Source organism: Serinus canaria, chromosome 2 (genome assembly GCF_022539315.1).
Source record: "Serinus canaria isolate serCan28SL12 chromosome 2, serCan2020, whole genome shotgun sequence".
Taxonomy (NCBI): domain Eukaryota; kingdom Metazoa; phylum Chordata; class Aves; order Passeriformes; family Fringillidae; genus Serinus; species Serinus canaria.
The window spans coordinates 82,490,986-82,511,423 of record NC_066315.1 but is presented as its reverse complement, the minus strand read 5'-3'; positions in this window follow the sequence as shown (position 1 = coordinate 82,511,423).

Genomic DNA, 20,438 nt, shown 5'->3' with positions numbered 1-20,438 from the left:
TCAATCTTACTCCCCACGTGAAAAAAAGCACAGATATAATCACTATGCTATAGGTTTAAACTAGATTAATATTTTTGTGACTCTCCTGAGTGTGGAGAGGAGGGCTATGATTCCCCATTGTTTTGTCTCTTGTAAACTCCATGCAAACCAAATGCAGAGGAGACTGAGTGCACCACTGTATCTGTATTACCAAATACTCGACTCTGAAACTCTTCCAGTGGACACTGTCCTGTGCCTGTGTATTTCCTGTAGTGTCATGCAGCTCTGTAGGGCCATACAGTTATACTACAATTATGGATCCTATACACACTCATGGGAAAGTATGCATTTTTTTAAATTAAAATCCTTCTCCAATGAATTTGCAGTCCAAGTTTCTTCCAGTTTCAATGGAGATTTTTTTTATGCAAAATTTTGTGGTAATTCTCATTTCTAGCTGTACAAGTCTTCAGGAATGTGCAACGCAGGGTAATTTTAATTCTTCAGTTGCAAAGTCAGACTTTGGGGGCATGTGCAAAGAAAAGTCAATACATAAAACTAAGCTGCCTTTAGTGTTAAGCCTCACTAGATGTGTGAATTTGGGCAAATATCTGCTTTTTTTGCCTTAGATTCTCTAAAACTAAAGTTAGGCACTATTGATGAAAAGTCCTGTAAAACCAACAAGTAATTATTTTTATTGCTATATACTAATTAACCCTTCAGGGAACTGTAAGAAAAAGCATAAGATGTGGCCTAGCTTCTCATCTGCCAGCTGGACAGACTTGAGGCACTTTGGCAGGGCAGTATAGGAAAGCTTTGGGCTAGATTCACAAGAGGCACCAGGGCACACAGTTCCAGCATGTATGTGCTACTGGTATCCTTTTCACTCAACACCAAATTCTAACCCTACTGATACTTCTGCTTCTTCCAGGCAAACCCCTGATCTCCAGGCACATCTTATAATTGCTAGAGTCCAGATCCCTCTGAGCAACTATGCACAGTCCTGCCAGTCCATGGTGGGATTCATATTACTTTATGTCAGCAGCTTTTAATACAGCCAGTCCTGTGCAAAAGTACAAATGGCAGTAGTAGGCTCATTTTACACAATGAGTAAATTAAATAAATTGCTCAGCTAAAATACAGAAAATGCAAGTTTAGATCTTACCCTGAGAGATGCAGAGCAAGCACTTTGAATCCATTGCCAGGTCTGCTGAGGAGGCAGTTTCCCTGGGTGTGATCTAGAGGAAGAATGAGAATGACATTTACAAATTGATCATTGCTCGTGGTTTCCATACCTGCCTTACCATGGTTTAACTTACAAGAAGAGAAGAGATTTTATTAAACTCTTGAAAAAGGAGCATGGGATAGTTTCACCATGTGTTTCCATCTGGAGAGATTTGAGAAGGTTATATCAATATTAGTTTGATCTGGGTCTACAATGCTGCTTTGGCATCTATTCCAGTAAATTCCCTAGTAAAAGACAGGTAGACTGCATGAGGACTTCAAAATTACTAAAAAGTTATTTAATATGTGAGGAAGTGTGAAATGAGGAAGCAAGGCACAGGTGATGGAGGACTCCAGAGCATTGCTTTTCAACTTGAAAACTTCTAGGAACATTGTGTGTTCATTCAGTGCAGTATTTTTCCATATGACATCTCACATTACTGGAGCTGGAGTCAATTTGGACGTGTGTGGAAGTAACTGGAGGTTTGCAGTATGGGTGGTCTTATGCTGCATGGGGGCAATATCACTTCTGCTGGATAAAAATCAGAGAGCAGTGCTGAATGCTACATCGTCTGGGATTTACTATCCAAGTACTAATGACTGTTTAACTGGCATTTCCTAGATTTTTAGGGCATTTGCTGTTAGGAAATCTGAACAAAATTAACTTTCAGTTAGTATGTTATTTTTTTTTTTAAAAAGGTCTGACAAGAAAAACTTTACCAAATAAATTGTTATTGACATTTACCAAATTCTTTGCAGGGACAGTCTTTATCTCCTTGCTGCTGTGAAAAAATAATAAAGGAAGAAAAATCTGGTCATTCACCTAACCTTGCCTTAAAAAGCATGAAACAGCAGAAAGAATAACTCTGTAAATATTTCTGACTGCCTTCTCACTGTCTCTTTCAGTTCCTTTGACAACATTCAAAGTTTGATCAATCCCTTTCCTTCCTCATCCCACCACAAGAGAACAAGCTTCTAGAACCAGAGGTGAATAAGCATGTCTCTTGTGACCAGCAATCAGATTTGTTCCTGAAAGCTGTCAATAATTCCCAACATGGGTTGATAGGCTTTGGCAAGTGTGGAATCATTTGGCTTCCCATAAGCCATTCCTGGTCATCCTTTGCTCATTACTGATTGCAATCCTATGCCACTTGCTCTGGGATGACCTTGCTTGGGCAGGGAGGTTGGACCAGATAATCCACTGCAGTCCATTCTATCCTGACCCCTTCTGTGAACTGTGATTGCTACTGAGAGTAATGTGTAAATTTTTTCTGGAGAAAAAGAGTGGCACTTCTAGACTGTTTTGCAGTTAGTAAATGAATCAGCACCTTCTTGTAAAACAGTGGTAACTTCAAGTGTGCTGAGTCACAGTTTCAAGGTACTCTAAGGCTCTCTTATCTGCACAGGCAACGCATTTTCTGTTTGCTTCAGCAGGGAGGCTATTATTCTGAGACTGAAAAAAAGAGGGTTTGAGGTCTTATGTCTTATTCTGAGATCACCATTTAACTGTTTCAGTGCATTGCATCTGCATCTTCTCTTGAGAGTTTTAATATATTCTTCTGACCAATGGCTAAAATCTTCCAGAAGTAAATGTTCAGCCCACTCCACATTGTCACAAGCTTTGTTAATGAGTGTGGGGAGGGAAAAAAGAAAATTGTGAAAAAGAAACAGAATGCTGAATATATATTAAAAAATCAATAATTCTTTGAAAACGAAGCATTATTTCTTCTGGAATTAAATTTCCCATTCTTCAAATGTTCCACTCCTGCAAAACCCCTCCCCTCCTATGCCACCCTGACTTTCCCATGTGTCTCTCTGTCACTCTCCCCTCCTCTTCCTCTCTTCCCATATCCTTTGCACGCTTAGCTGACAAAGAGGCAGTGTACTCAGTGGCTGCCTCTGGGTGACACTTCTCGGTGGCCTGGCAATAAGCACAGGTTTCCTGGTCACCTGCCCTCTGCCATTAGTTGAAGCACAGGTCAACCTCTGTTTTCTCTCAGTTCTAACTCTTTTCTACATACAGTTATGAATTCCCTAAAATGTCTGTTAGGAACTTGTTATATCTTGTGATTCTTACAACACATCCACTTTAGCTGAAAGTCATTAACCAGTTTACCTGCTGCCTAAGGTGGTATAGGAGCACAGTCCCATAACTTTCATGTTCTTAAGAAGGAGGCCAAGAATAAAGGAAGATTGACTATAAAATTTACTGCAATGGTAAACTTAGGTGCTAGAAAAATGAGATTAAAGTTCAGCAAATGTGGTAATCTTATGTGTGCTAAACCTGCACTTAATGGTCTCTCATAATTTCCCTGATTTTCCTGACGAGATAGGGGCAGCATTACTCCACAGGAACCAAAAGCAATAAGTGCTTGGGCTGTATTTTTCCTCCCTCTCTACAAACTGTCCTGTTCCATATGAAAACGAATCCAGGTTTTTTCACCCTATGGTGGGACTTCGTTATATCACAATTTGTCCTCTATGAGCCAAACCCTCTTTGTTTTGTAACCACTGGCAGGAGTGACTTCACTGGGAGAAAGACATCCATACTGCCAAGTGAGTTCAGAGTTAGGGCTGTGAAGTTGTTCTCAACACCAGGGCTCATTTCCAAACTCGTGAAATCAATTCCATGCAATTTTCCCACAAGCTCATGTGTGGAAAGCACAAACGTATTTCCCTGTAGAGGTAAAAGTATGCAATCACCCTATCTACTTTAAAGATATAATAAAGTCTGCACTTTAGCATTCATTCTATAGTCGAGTGCTGTGGTATTAATCATTTTTTTGTTTGCTTTTTACTCAGGGATTACTTTGGTAAAATCTTTCCTTCATATCCTCAGAGGAAATCAGAATAAACGATTGCCAAATGCCACATTTCCCATTGGGAAACAGCATTCTCAGCCATCTGAACACTTGGTGTACCACTGAACAGCAAGGCTGTGCTGCAGATAGTATTTATAGTACATTTTATGAGACCAAAAGTTGTCAGTTAAACCACTAGAAACTAATAAGTGGGCCTAGTGTCATTTGAGTTGTCAACAGGATATAAGCTGATGTAAGAGGAACACCTACATTTTTTTAGGCTTCTTTTCACGAATAAATGTACCGTTGATAGTCATGCTTGACTTTGTAGGAATGTTTTGAGTAAGGAATATAGTAATTTCCTCCATTGCAGCAGTAATGATCATCAGACCACTAAAAGACACTCACTATGGGCATGCCTAATTCTCAAATGTGATCTTGCTGGGAAACCTCTGTTTTATGGTAAAAATTCTCTCTTACTCTAGATTTTTTCTTCAGGGAGAGAGCTAGCAATAGAAGAATCACAACACAGAAAACTGTTCCTATGATGGAAAGGGTGAATACTAAAGCACACAGACAAGGGAAATATTATTTCATTTAATAAGTAGAAATCTCCTCTGAACTTACTCACATTTTAAAATACATTAAAGCCAATCCATGCCATTGTCCAAAGTGTTGTGAAATTGCATTTGTGTATATGCATATATACACAGATTTATATAGAATACATATATATGTATAAAATGTATATGTATACGTATACGTATATGTATAGCAAAAATATATATGTATAGCAAAGCCTTCTCTCAATAAAATAACTCAAATTCTCAATTGATGAGATTCCATTCTTTGTCCCTTCACTCTTCCCCAAATCATGTGCTGTGAAAGAAACTACTTTACCCAGCTTCTTTGAAGAAGTAGGTAAGTGTCCAGAGGCAGAAGTTCTTATCGCCCTGCTATCAAAAATACAGAGTGCCAAGAAATGATGGATGAAATATAAGTAAGTCCATGAGGTTTGAATCTGCCAGTTTCAGATCAAGTACTCTAAGAATAGATGTGAATCTACTTCTTTGTTGATTCTACTTCTGTTTATCAGTAATACTTATCTGCATGATCAAAGAAAATCAAACTGATTACAAATTCCTGGGACAAAATGCAGTTCAGTCAGTTCCTGTAAGTTGAAAAATCTCAATTTTTTACTGACAGAACAGCCTGACACTCTTGTAAGTTAAAGTTTTGTAAGTTTAACACCAACACTTAAGTGTACTTCATCCCATCCTAGAATTACAAGATAATGTGCAGATGGCATCCCAAAAATGTAAATTACTATCTGCTCAGAGAACATGTGCTTTTAAACAAAGGCAGAGATTTCCCTGAAAAGGGAGGCTAAGGAACTTGCCTGTGCACACACTTATCAAGAAGAAATCTGTGCCGTGTTCTTTTCAGTTTGGAATAGGAAGTATATGTGAAAAATATGGTGGGAAAGATTTTTCCAGAAATATATCAGCCTGTTTGAAAAAAGGAAGTAGTGAGACTCTCAATAAGTAGCAGAATTTTTAATGATTTCTGCTATTAAAATTTAGATAGGGTTCCAATAAATTTTGATAGTATTCCAGTGAGCCTTTCAGCTATGCCTTTCCTCATTAATTGTCTCTTCTTTAACAGAGAGAAGACACTGCACTGTTCAGTATGAGCTCTGAACTCGTGTCAAGTTGATATTAAAAAGACAGGCAGTTTGAAGAAACTTGTGTTTAAAGCTAGGAAGGACAAGTTAATTGTCAAGAGCCTCTATTTGCCTATAATTTGCCAAAACAACACACAGTGACCAAAAAAAAAAGCGCCAAATCTCAGAGATGAAACAGAAATTTTAGATTTCTTCCACCCAGGACTTGAGATAATAAAGAAAATAATAAAAAAAGAAAACACAAGGCGCACACTTCTTTTGAATATAGCAATGTTTCCAGCACACCTGAGATTTTGCAGTGGTATTTATCAGATCATGTGAGAGTATGGCTGGGAGCAACAACTGGCATTAAGTCAGAATTGCTGGTAGGACGGAGACCCTGTAATAACTCACAGGTCCTGTTTGCATTTGCATATGGAGAGGGAGCCCTCTAGCACGGACTGACTTAGCCAAGACAGCTTCGGGCTGGCAGTGCTGCAGTAACAGCAGAGACTCCAGCGCAGGCTCGCGCTGGCTGCCCCTGGGGCTCCGGGCAGATCCAGCCCACAGGGAATGGAGTTTGGCTGCCTTGGTTACAGTGGCACTGGGTACTTGAGCTCACGGCAGAGCTGTGGTCATGAGCATCATGCGCCAGGTGCTGTGCACACAGTCCATACAGATTGCTCTTGTCTTGACTGATCCTGCTGGTAGGGAGAATCTTTATAAAGCACGTCTCCGGCCATGGCCCCTCTTTCACCAGACACACAGTACAACAGAGCTACTATACTGGCTTCAATTCCACCTAGGACTCTTCTGATGTGAAGGGAACTGTTGAGATGCAGGCTTTCTTTGGCAGTCTGATATGCAGGGATGCAAACTTGATTCCATGTGATCCCTTCCTTCATCCCATGTTAAAGCAAGGTGCTTGATGAAACACCTTTATGGGGAACCCTGTTTAGAAGTTTAGATCAGCTGTGAAGCCAGGTGGCCCTGGACTTTTGTGCTTGGCATAAATATGTAATTTTTTCACAGGCAAATGCACATAATTAGTTATCACTAAATATGTTTTTTTTCTTGTCCTTTCATATTTCTTGGATTCTCTTTGCCATAAAAGGAAACACAGATGCCTTTATGTTAGTCATCTTGAAACTAGAAATGTTCATTACTAGACACAAATGACTGATATTTAAAACTGTGTGCTATTCTTCATTGTGTACCAAACTAGAATTAGTCACTCTCTGGGATATTTATCCTACATCCATAGTCTAGTTCCTGCTTGAAAGCATGCAGCAGGAATCAGGATCACTCCAAAAACTACCTGATACCAGAAGGTATTTCTGTCCCAAGATGAAAACTTAGGATATTCAGGCAGAAAGCTGCATTTGTAGAACAAAGGCAGTGATATGTTCCCCTTGTTATCTAGCTAAGCTCACTGCTCTGACTGAGGCACTTAAATCCTTATAACATGCATGGAGAGAAATCTGTGCATAACACAGTGTCCCACAAGAATTGCTCTCTGCCAAGGAGGAGAGTACAGCTGCAGACCCAGCAAGGAGAGCAGGAGGCATTTTTCCTGCAAGGAGAAGCCTCTCCCCTTGCCCCAGGAACACACTTCAGAGATGTGGACCAGGGATTTGAGACAAGCACCTTGTCAGAAGGAGTGCAACCTCACTGGTAACTAAATGCTTACAGGGCTTTTCTGAATGCAGATTTTTTTAATCTGTGAGGTCTTACAGAATAACAGAATGGGTGAGGGAGAAGAACCGCAGTGAGTCATCCTGTCCAACCTCCCTCCTCAAGCAGGGTCATCCTACAGCACATTTTACAGGATTGCATCCAGACAGTTCTCAAGTATCTCCAGATATACAATTCAAACCTCCTTCTCTGGAAAAAGTCCCTTGGTGGTCAGATGCAGGTCAATTTGTATATAAACCAGTCTTAATTTCATGTTCTATTTAATGGGTTAAGGAAATACTTGTGGGTCAAAAGATGGCTCCCAAACTTGGAGCCTCTACTTCCAAACTGGAGAGAAATCTCAGTGGCTACTAAATATTAAATGTCTAAATTTACTTCTACTAGATCTTGTCTTATCAAGCTCTAAAATATCCACTTGATTTCACAGCAGAAATATTTTCATGTGCTATTAGACATCTTCAGACTGAAGACTATGATGATTCATTTTTATTTCTTCACTTGCAGGAAACTTCTTTGAAATTACAATAGATAATCACTCGTATATCACATTTCTGCTGTAAGCAGAAGAAAGTGAATCTAAGTGTGAGTGAATTGCCATATAAAAAGGAAGTAGTAGCAGAAATAGAAAGCAAAGAGGATTTCAGTAATTTTTAAAATACTTTCCTTTCTTTAGTTACAAGGATGGATTTAGTTTAAAAATAACTCATTTCCAATGGAATAACTATCCTTAGCAGTTATCTATCTACTTTCTAGCATCTAGCTACATATCCACTAGTTTGATTCTTTTTTCACTTACTTGCACAGCTTGCAGCAGACTGAATGCTCCAGGGATTTCACTGCCTGAATTCTGTGACTAGTGAGAAACCAGCTCAGCAGTCGTCTTTATCAATTGGTATCATAGTGTGATATTATAGCTTTGGCTCTCTTTTCAGTGCAGACATGGTTCAAGTGCATGATCTATCTGCCAGCAAAACGGCCTGTTCCAAGCCCACAGAAGTCAGGAACAGCCTTTCTGTTGGTTGGCCACATCACAATTAAATAAAGTTCTAACACGAAGAAATCAGAATATTTAACGGCATGTAAAATGCTAAACTAAGACAGATATTTATTGAGGGGATATTTTTTTTTGTTGTTATTTTAAAGTCATGTCTTTGGAAGAAGAGGTCAGGCTTTAGGCCACAGCATGGTATGTCTGCCTTACATCCAAGTAAGTGATGCATTAGTCACACAGTTTATCTGAACAATTATTATTCCTAACTACAGTATACACCTTAAAGAAAACTCAGCTCCTTATAGACTTCCATGAGAAAAAATTAAAGAACACTTAAAAATAGCAAGGTAGTACTCAACCTCCTGCTCATTCCAGCTGCCAGAGTTCAGAACACAGTAAACACGCAAGTTACTCCAGATGTGCACACCAAACAGTGTGGTTGTTACTGGGGCAGATGCATTCCCTCCCAGTTTTAGTCCTTATATGTATGGTATCCTTTTCCTCCACCTCTTGAAGATAATGTCCAAAGCAGAAACAAAAACCAAAACTCCAAACCAGTTCCTGTGTCTTCATAGCATTTTAGACAGCTTAGTGAGGTTGGGGCTGTTCTCTTATTCCTTTTCTCTTTTAGTTTGGGGACTGGGGGGATGGACAACACACTCTTAGCATTTTCAGTAGAGCTGTCCCTAGAAAATGTGTGGGGGATTTTCAGGTGGTCAGTATTTGCTTGACTCTGCAATCACTGGTTATCAATGAATTCAGTAGTAGCAACATTTCTCTATAGATTTTTCTTGGTTTTCTGCAAACCCAAGACCATCTGCCATAGAAATTTTCCCTTTGCCCTTAGTAGAAAGAAACTTTTACATAATATGTCTATACACCTATCCTTTCCTAGCTGTTTACACCCCCAGACACTTGCTTCTTGTCTTTGACAAAGTGATATTTGTGGTCTGCCCATTAACTCACATTCACGTCTACATCCCTTCCTTTTACCTTCCTGCTGTCACCAGTCATTTTACCCTCATCTCCATTTCCCCCAGTCATTGTATTTTCCAGCCACATCTCCCTTTCTCGAAGTTTTCAAGGTTGACCACTTTAGTTGCACTCTTTCTCTCACTGTCAGCTTACTCCTTTCCTGCACTTCTCCAAACCTTGATCATCCCTTACTGCTTCAATGGTATGGTGTGGAAGAGGTTTTACAGTTACTTCTGTGAGCCAGAGAGAAGTTTGATAAGAGGGTCCATCTTTACCCCTGAAAGAATTTTCTACCAAGGTCATTAACATAGAAACCAAGAAAGAAAGAAGGATAAATAAGAGAAATCTGCAATTGTCTCTTCCAATCAGCACTTTGTTTGTCTTTTGTGACCAATGAGTAAAGTGTAAACTTATGAGTTTTGTAAGAATGTATAAAAAGCATGCATGCTATGGAAAAAACGGTTTGAAGTCTTCTGAAAATGGAGTGCGTTACTTCATATTGTCTCCATCTCAACTACGACAGTATGGCAAGGAAAGGCTTGTCAGCCTGGCTGTGGTGATAATGACATGAAGGAAAGCAGCAATATGTCCCAGTCTTGAGCTTTCCCAGCACTCGGGAAAGATTCCTTCCTTCAGGCCGCCCTGCAGCCTCATTGAGGCCACCCCTCTCCCTGACCTATTTCTCTCCAGCAAAGTTAAAATAGCTGGAAAATATTCTAGCAATTTGGTAGCCCTTCTTATGTACACATTTACTGGGAAAAGCAAATAGCAGAAAGTCTAAAGTGATGAAGTTAGGTGCATGTGTAATTATTCACAGAACAAGGCCCAGCGACTGCTGCCCCTCTGGAAAATGGCGGCGCTGCCCGACACTTCCTGGTCAAGACTACTGTGGGAGGCTCCAGGGAACAAACTTGGTTCACAGCCAAAGAGAAAAACTCAACCCACCCTCTACTGTATTAGACACCCTCAGCTATAATAAAACATACTTATTAAATCAAACTCGTTTACTTAATGACAAGAAAACCAGAATCGAAATGAGTATCACTCGGAGAAAGCCTTAAGGAAGAATCCGTTACAGGGTAATATTTTTTAAGACTAACTTAATAGAAACTTTTAAGCAAGCTTTCCACAAGCCCATACTTTAAAAAACCACAGAACCAAAACAATTTAAAGCATGTACCTTTGAGCAGCTGGGAGAGCTGTGCAGTTTGGGAGGGAGCCTGTGGCCCGCTGCTTCCCGGAGTCACTGCACCCCAGCAGGGACAGCCGGGGCTCACCTGCTGCCCCACAGGGCAAGGTCACCGAGGGCCCGATGGCTGCCGGGGCTGCCCGGGTGCCTACACTGGAGCCCTGGCCTGCTGGTGCAGGGATGGACGAAGCCCATAAAGAGGCATCAGTGCTCTGACATCATTTTACAGGAACTCCCTGAGGAGGGAAATGATTTATCAGCACAGGGTTGGTCACCGCTGCAAAATGGCTGCCCCTCGGGAGAGCGGGAGAGCCCGGGGAAGGCCGCGGCGCCCCGTCGGGTGCTGGCCCAGAGGTGGTGACATGGCACAGTCATGGCATTATCATGGAATTGTCATGGCACTGTCATGGCTCTGTCGTGGCACTGTCAGGGCTGTGTGCTTTTTCCAACACCTCCCAGGAGCCGTGGCCCTATGGGTGCTATGTATGGCTGTGGCATGGCAGGAGGGTGGCCTGCCATTTCCAGGAGCTTATCCTAGAGCATATTTGTTGTCTGCTCATAAAGAAACAAGATGAGATGTTGTCTGCCCTTCTCTCCTGAGTGGGAGATAACTCTCTCGAAGTTTCCGAAACTGCATTAAACTCCATTTTCCATGTCAAACAGTGCTCCCTTCAGACATGTCCATGGCTGCCCACAGTGTGCAGTGACAGGCTCAGTCACATGCAGCTCTAGCAAAAGAGTATACCAGACCACATGTTTTTGTTTCATGGGAATGTTTTGTGAACTATATCCTGATGTCTTCTAAATACCTCAGGTCTTCAAAGACCTGAGAAGTGAGGCTCAGATCTCCCAGGGAAATCCCTGGTGGTCTGGTCCCAGCTCTGCACAGGTATAGAGGATGTCATCTTTCCTTCTCTGACTAAAAATAGTGGCACCAAACTGCTCATTCATAAGAAAAAAGAAAACCAAATAAGAAGGAAGAAAAAATGACAAGAGCACCTACCAGTTTAAAAAATGGTCTCTGAAGATGTCTCAATGGAAGTTAGGGTTTTTGCTAAATGCCAAAAGGATATGGCATATCCTGCTACATGCTTTCATTAATAAATGTGTCTATGACAGAAGTGGTACCCCTCTACGTGTCTCTGTCGACGTTGTGCAATAATTTCCACTCTAACCCACTTTTCTCAGTCACCCCCCTAAAAGGCTTGTGCAAATTTTACCCTTCAGGGTAAAAATTTCCATGCCTGACTTCTGCATGAAGCAATATTTTTTTGGAATTATGAGGTAAAACTGTCTTCTGAGAATAAGAGAAAAGGCAAACACATTTCTCTGTGTAAAAAACCCAACAAACCTCACCCCAAAACAGAATAAAAAAAACTTCTCTGCTTTTTCACAGTTCTGGGGATGGTGTAAAAAAAATCATTATAAAAAGAGTCCTGTAAAAGAGCAGAATATTGCTTATGCTCAAAGGCCACTGGGTTGGACTCGACAGCACCGAGCATCTGCATGGTACAGTAAACAGCTGAAATGTGGCTTTATAGGCTTTTGTATTTGTGCCGTGTACAAAGTACATACTTTTGACACTATGTATCCTTTTATGTACATGTTTATACATACATAAAATAAAAATGAGCATGACTATGTGTGCACTGCTCTCCATACAGATGCTGTAAATGTAAGTTTGAAAAGTACCTACTGCGAATCAGGTTTTTTGAGGGGAGGAGATGCAGTGCCAGGCAGAGGCACAGCTGGGATGTGTCTGTCACGCACCGGTTGAGTTCCTGTCTAGACTGCTTAAGGTAGGCAATGGTTCAGAAAGTACTGGGTCACTGACTGAGGGACCATTGAATTTTATAATTTTTTCTCTACTTATTTTGAAAGTTTTAGGACTGTGATTTCTCAAAGACTGCAAACACCTATGAGAGGAAGGCCTTGTGTTGGCACGGATGATAAATGTAGCTTCCCCAGCTGCTTATCTCTTCAGATGCCAAGGCCCCACCTTAATCACAGGCAAGCCAAGCTCAGGCAAATATCTATCAGGCAAGATATTTTCTTTCTTTTCTCAGAGGAAGGAATTTTTATACAAGCTGGTGAATCTTTGACAAGCTTCAGAAAGGGAAATAATTCCTTTTAAACAATTGTTTTTCTATTTTAATTTTCTAAGAAATTCTGTAGAGGGTTTTTGCCAGCAGAAACTTGATCATGGGTAAAAACTGAGAAAATATTTTACCTTCTAAGTGCATCTAATCTTTTGGAAAAGAAATTGCTCAAGACAGCATGCCAGCAGGCAATGTCTGCTATAGCCACTGCTGCTCCCTCTTGCTTCCTTGCTGTCACCCTCAGGTAAGCCATGACCTGGAGAGATGTTGACTTCAGTGACATGCAGTCCCTTCAGAGTCATCATACCCGCTGTGCTTCCGGTGTTATTGACTGGCTCTTCTCTGCATTCTGGTGCATTCTTATAAGCACAGTTCTTCCTAAAAACAGCTAATTTGAAGTTAGGACTGATGTCATTACTGACATTATGCTTTTCCATTTTACATCGTGTATCTCTGGTTGTAACTAAAAATGGCTCATTTTTACATTTAATTTTAGAAATAATACTGAGTCACATAATTCTCTCCTATTTGCAGTTTCTTACCTTGTCTTCTGCAAATACAAAAAGCATGCCTTTGACAAAGCTGTTTCAAGAAAAGACAGACAGAATTTATTTTCAAGTAGATTATCTGAAGCGCCAACGACTGGTCTTAGTCTATCCTTATTAAAATAATTCTTTCTTTGGCTGTATTGTCTTTTATTTAAATAACAAAGAATCAGAGAAAATGCTATCTGAGCAGAAGTTCTCTGTACCATGCCATCAGACCAAGGGTGGTTAGGAGCCCATGAGTTTTCTCCAGTTTCAGGAGGAAGGAAAGATCCTATGTCCTGTCTGTGCCCCTAGTAGGTGTCAGTAGAGGTTCTGACCAGCATAATTCCTAGAACATCATGTGATAGGAGCTTTCTATCTTTGGAGAGGCATTTCAATCCAGAATGAAAAGAGTGTCATAGGAGAATATTTTAAATCAGCATTAGCTTTGTTTGTACAACAGTTATGCGCATGCTATTCAAATTCAATTGGCAGATCTGGCATTTTACAAGTATTTGTCAAACACTCTTGACAGTTTTGTATTTTTTGTTCTCTGACTGTACAGCCTCATGACAAAAGGAAACACAGAAAAGTTGTCTTAAAATGTTTAGCAAAACTTCAAACAAACTAATAAGAAAAAAGAGAAGGCTTATAAAATTCCATTGCTTTAATTCTCTGGTTCAGTATTACTAATATGGAAGTTTAGTGAACAAGCAAATCTTTTGGACTACATATGAGAATGATTTTCAAGATTAAAAAAAATTGTCTTTTGAAAGACTCAACCATTTGGGCCTTTCAGGTTGTGCTTTGTGTGTTCTGCTTACAAAGTACACATGCTGTATGTTAGAAATAATGCTTTCTTGTGAAGAGCAAATAGTTTAATAGAGATTAATAAATTAATCTAATTCTAAATCACATGAGTTTCAATTAAAGTAATCAAATGCCTCAAATTAAACATAAATTAATCACCTTGTTTAATTGGAATATCCACAACTCTTTCGTGGTTCATTTTGAAACATTATAAGCAATTTGTATTTGTGAATAGAACTAAAGAGTTTCCTGACCACTGGAGTTGAGGTGGAATGGGCTGATAATAAAGTATCTATTAAAACATCATTGGAAAAAGCTCTATAGTTCATACATTGGCTCAGTTAATCTCTATAGATTTTTTAATGCTGCTGCTGGAAGGCTGGTGTTGGAGAGGGAGAGAGAAAAAATGCAACCTTCTTTTCTGTACTTCATGGATCCTTAACCCTTATTTAAAGACGACTTTGGATTTTAGACCACATAACTGCTCTTGTAATTATATCAAACAGTTAAAAAAAAGCTAGTTAATGATGTTCAACATAAGTAATCATGTTAAATAGTGAAATTTAATTTCTTAAAAACTTAAATCCTCATATCTTTTGGAATGCATTGTACTGTAGGATGTCTGAGTAAATTAAATTCTCCCCTGCACACTAAAACATCAATTTCCTTATGGTAATTATCTGCTAGATTGGATCTGTCAGTCGCAGGGAAGCATGCCTGACATTATACCCTTTTTACAAAAAATGATTACAAAAAATTAAGACGAATGAGTAAAATTAAGGCTGCGGCTGGTAAGCCAATATAAAGCTCTCATAGATCACTTTACATAAGCTACCATTGTACTGGATACTAAGCTTTTAATGACTAGTTGCATAATGAGGTGAAGGCCATTAAAGAACAGCAGGGGTAACCGATCACAGAGATAAGAGCTAAAAATGATTTTCAGCCAACTAGAAGCAATTTATTATACACAAAAACACAGGTCTAAATGAAATGTCTGGATAGACAAGGAACTTTTGAAAATTGACAGGATTTCCTTCCTAGGAAAGTTTTACAAATATGATAGGAGTCTGTCTCTGTCATATTAGATTCTTTTCCTTCTCCTATTCTGTGCTGCAGAATTGGGGTAGTGAGTTGGTTTTTTTATTTTTAAAGACAGACGGACTGTAGTAATGCATTTCATTAGCCCACTTGAAAGGTAAATTAGAGTGAGGAGTAGCTGATATAAAGGAAATTCATAGCACTCTGCCAGCAAGTGTTATATGGAGGCAGGTTAGTTGTTGCAAGTCAACTGACACCCTGTCTGTGCTGAAAAAAACCTCATCCATGCTACTGAACTGCCTCTAAGAAAGGTTTAGGGTTGTAAAGTATCATGTTGCTCTCAGGACAGTGCAAAAATCAGTATATAAGTAAATTCTCTTATAATGAGCAGTCACTTGGAACCAAAAGAGAAAAAGAACCCAAATGCCTTGAAGGTAGCAGAAGGTCAAATTTTGAGGTAACCTCCCCTCATAGGGAAAGCTATATCCCTAATTTAAACAAAAGGAATGTGGGGAAGGGTGCCTCAAGAGAGGCAGGAATGGCAGGTGAAGGTGAAAACCTGAAGCTGGGCTGTTTGAAGAACTTGGTATGTAGCCACTTTAGGCTAGACAGTGGGAGATACACACATTCATATCTATACATTAATACAAAACACACACAAATATGTGCATTAGAAGATTTACCATGTCTGTATAAAACCCTATTATTTATACTGGGATAGCCTTCACAACAGAAAAAAAAAAAACATTTACAAGATGTTCTTCTAATAAAAAATAATCTGGGAAACTACTTTCCTTTCTTTCCTCCCCCCTTCTGATATGTCCTTTATGTGGTATGGGAGTTCATTAGTCTCCTGCCTTAAAGGATTCAAGTAGGCTGGATAAACCCTAAGATGCCTGGAAACAGAGGAGGTGACTACTGACAAACAGGGGTCTAGAGAGGAGGGCCACAGAGATGGTTCTGGGGCTGGATCACATCATCTAAGGACTTGGGAATTGGGTTACTCTACCCCGAAGGAAAGGAGTTGGATGGGAAGGTGAGTAAGTTACAGAACAGACAATGCCAGAGGTTTCTGTGAGGTTCAATACCAAGTGACAGGAGGCAATGGTCACAAGTGGGAATGAAGGCACTACAAGGAAAATAAGCTCAAAAGGAGAGTTGGGAAACATTGAAGCATGTTGCCCAGAGAGGTTGTGGAGTGTCCATTTTTTGAGAATTTCTATCATCCAGCTGGGCAAGGCCCTGAGCAAAATGCTTTGTCTTCACCATTGGTCTCATTGTGAATTTGGAGTTTATACAGATGCTCCTCTTGAAACCATCTTATTCCCACCATAGTTGTGAGTTCTATCCATATTTCCTCTTTCCAAGGATATATCCTAATTCTCAGGGGACAGGCTGCTTGGAGAAAAAGATTTTTTTATTGCTGTTCATTTCTGGAACTCCATCTGGCTTATGTATGTACATAAGGTACATACATATTATCAGGTAACTGTGCAAGATCTGAAGAAGATTTCTGTCATTTTGTCTATATAAGCTAGTTAAACACCACTGGAGACTGTTCCTAGCTATACAGCAGGGCTAGCTATACTATTAGATTTTTAGTCTGGTGTTCAATGTATTTTTGCTCAACAATGCTGAACAGCATTCTTCTTCATATATCCAAAAATTTCTGAGATTAAATTTCAAAATACACAGAAACTATCAGTTCTTCTTATCTGTGGCACCTTTGTTTTGGAATCTTGTCAACAGTATGGATATTGACTATTCCTTGACCCAAGTGTCATCAAATGGCTCTTGATATATTTTAATTCACATCCTCAGTTTTTAGTCAACTTTCAGGCCAAAGCAGCAGCTTCAGAATTTACTGGCAGTTGTGCAGCTTGATGTATATTGTGGGGAGGAAAATTAACCTCAGTTTTTCATTTGAATAGTTAAATCCCATCTGATTTCTGATTTAGGCATATATTGCCTTCCCTGCACTGAATTTTTTAGCTATTGGAAAGCTTCAGCCTGATTTACATAGCATTGAAGCCATTGCACACCGTCATTAAAGCTTTTCTTTTTAATCACTTGCATTTGTGTTGTGGCTTGCCTTCTACAAAATCTTCAGTAATTTCAATCATTTCTCCTTTATTCTTTAATTATTTTAAATGTAAATTAATTTGATCTACAGCCTGCTGGCTGTGTCATTATCTGAGATATGTACATACTAGCATAGTTACTCTTTCAAACTGATAGTGGCTAATACAATTATATGCTTTTTTTCACTGATATCTGATCTGTTAATTAACTGGAAAATATTTTGATTAGGGTGACTGCTTACCCAAATTATTTAATTGTTCCATGCAAGGCTGTCAGAAAAAAAAAATGTAAATGAGCCTAGGAAGTTCTATGAGATTTCACAGTAATAGCTCAGACCAGGGCTTGAATTAGACAGAGAAATAGCAAGAGCGACTTGGAGCCTGCAGGAAAATAAACTAGCTCACATTTTAATTTCAATTAAAAAAATAGTAGGAGCAGTTAGGTCTTGTCTATCCCTTTTCCTCCTTGATTTTCTTACTTTTTTACAAAGCAAGGCTCTCTTATCTCATACTAAAGGAGTGTGTGTAGCAAATGAAAATTAAGAGGACTGAAAGCATGATGTAGGTAAATTGGAAATTAGGTATGTACCTGGTTAACTGGACAGGGCTTCTTTCTGATCTTAGGTAGGCTTTTTTATCCTGAATTTACTGGCTGTCTCTGGTGAACTGAACATGACAGAAAGCTGTAACAAATTTTTTTTCAGCAGAGAGCTTTATCTTTACTTCATGCAGAATACTCTGGACACTCTTTCTTCAAAAATAAAAAGGTCCTGTATAAAATTTGCTACACTTTTGAGAAAACCTAATAATGTTTTTTTAACCTAAAAGAAGTGGACTTACTGAACACTCAAGGGTTTTTATTGAAGGAAATTCATGGGTTTAATAAATGTATTCTTACTTTATTGAATAACTGCAATATTTGAATGCTAGATTTCATACTAGCAACAAAACATTTAACTAGCCTAGGTGATGTAGAGTGTTCCATGGGGTTTTTAGGGGTCATAAATATCAATGAGAAGGATGGATACACTACAGGATTCAGCAAGGTGTATGCTGTCCTAAAACTGAGAGCCAGCAATGAGCTGAGTGACATTCATAATTTATTCCAATTCTGAAAATGTTGGAGTTCATGACAAAATCCTAAGATAATGAATGTATATGTAATTTAGATATACAGATTTGTTTCATACAGGATGACAACAAGAGGCCATACAATGCTTTTTATCTAAAGATGGAACCTGATTATTGTCCTTTAAATGGCTGAAAATTGTCTATGTATAAGACAGATACTGCCAGAGGCTTGCAGTATAGGCAGAAGGAGCACCTCTTAGGACACTTCAGTGTGACCAGCTGCTGAATTAGTGATACTCCAAAGCTGCTCTTGCAGGCAAACAAAACTACTAGTCAGTGGATCATAGATGCATAAAGGCCTTGGATTTTTAGGGTCTATATGTGATAAGCTTACTAGATATGCTCATTTCTAGACCAAGTAATGAGCACAGAGCAGCTGCAATGGTTTTGTCTGGTTCCATAAGCAACTGCACTTAGGCTGGCTTCCTATTTCTCTGAGAAGCCCCCAATGAAAGTCATATTTTGTAAAAGAGGGATGGTTTGGGCACTTATTTCCCTTCTCAGCCTTTGCAGACTATTTTCTAAGGCTGCTCTCAGAGCTGGTGTTTTTCAGAGAAGATGTGAGGCACAGTCTTGACTTACCTCCATTAAATGTCACACACTGGTATTTGCACAAAAAGGGGTGTCCTCAATCCTTACTGCAAAGCCAGTAATTACAGGTTCTAAGCACACCTGGTCATGCAGGAGGTGATAAGCAGCCATCCTGCCTCAGCACTCAGGTCAGTGTTTTGGGAGCAATCTCCTCTGACAAGGCTCATAAATACTTTGCAGGGCTGCTTTGTATTCCTGCAAACTGGGGAAAACATAGAGTCCTGTTCTAAAGTGTAAGTCAGGCCTCTTAAACACCACATTGCTGGAGTGGCAGAAAATACAGCAAAGGCTAAGAGATGCTGAGACCTGAAACAAGGAGATTTTAGCCACCGATAAAGGGGAATACCCCAATTAAACTTTTTTTCTCCTCTGCTTTGCCAGACTTTGTCAAGTAAATCGTAGTCTCTCTGTTTCTGAAAGCAACACAAATTCTCTTCTTTTTAATGATGTTTTTCTGGTTTTAATTGTGCTTTATCAAATAAGAAAAGCTTCCATCTGCAGTAAAACAAACCAAAGTTTCCAGTTTTTAAATGCTTTTGGTTTCTGACTTCTCTATAAGTACCTTATTTTCTCCAGTCATTTTCAAGATTTCAGGCTAAGATCACCACTGCCTCTTATATAATTTTCCTACCATGAAGTTGTTTATGTGTACTGTTTAACCAACAGACATTTCTCTTTCACTTGGTATATTCATTACTATATAATTCTGTGAGAAGATACAGGCCACTGATTTTTTGCAATTTGCATCCCCATACTCTAAGCTATGTTGAAAGCAAAGCTTTTTGGTCCTCTTGCTTTGGAAGTACATTAATATTTCTATGACCTTTACTAGATGGCAGATGAGAAGCAATAGGAATAAAATAACAAACAAACCAAAGGAAACCAATTTTTTAAAATGTGTATTTCTGAAAGGAGCAAGAGGAAAAAGAATCTAGTCTAAAAAATATGAACTTTAGCTAGAGTTATGATAATTGCTCTATTGTACCTATTTTCCCATATCAAAATGCTTCTTTATGATCAATCCACCCAGCATAATGCATAAATATATTTGAAAGGGTTTAGTAGCTATGCATACAAAATATATATAGATACTATTTAGATATATTTAGAAAGAAATAGAATAATTTAAGACATTATTATTTACTGTGCACATTGAAGAGATCATATTAAAATCATGGTCAATATACTAACAACTACTTTAGGCAAAAAAACTTCAAATTAACTTCCAAAGCCTGCTGGTTCTAAAGAGAAACTCTGTGAAACAAGATGTAAATGCAGTGACTTATGCCTGGTATAAATCCTCTGCTTTAGAACACTATACTTTCAGAAGGCTTTAGATGACTGTAGGAGGAAAACCAGCTAAATTCTACCCAGGAAACCATTTCTCTCACAGCAGCATTGTTTTTCAGTGGTTTTACTACACACCGGAAGCCAACTCTGTTCCTGTTCATCTAGCTGTCGATTTTTGGATCTGTTCTCAAAGGAACAGTTCCAAAAATCATTTATAGTGACTTGAAATTTGACTGCTTTATGAGCCCCACATACAGTTTAACACACCTATGATTCAGCAAGGCATTTAACAGCTGGAAAGCAAAAGTTGCCCCATGAACTAAAGCATTTGTTCACTGGTTTCCACTTTAGGGA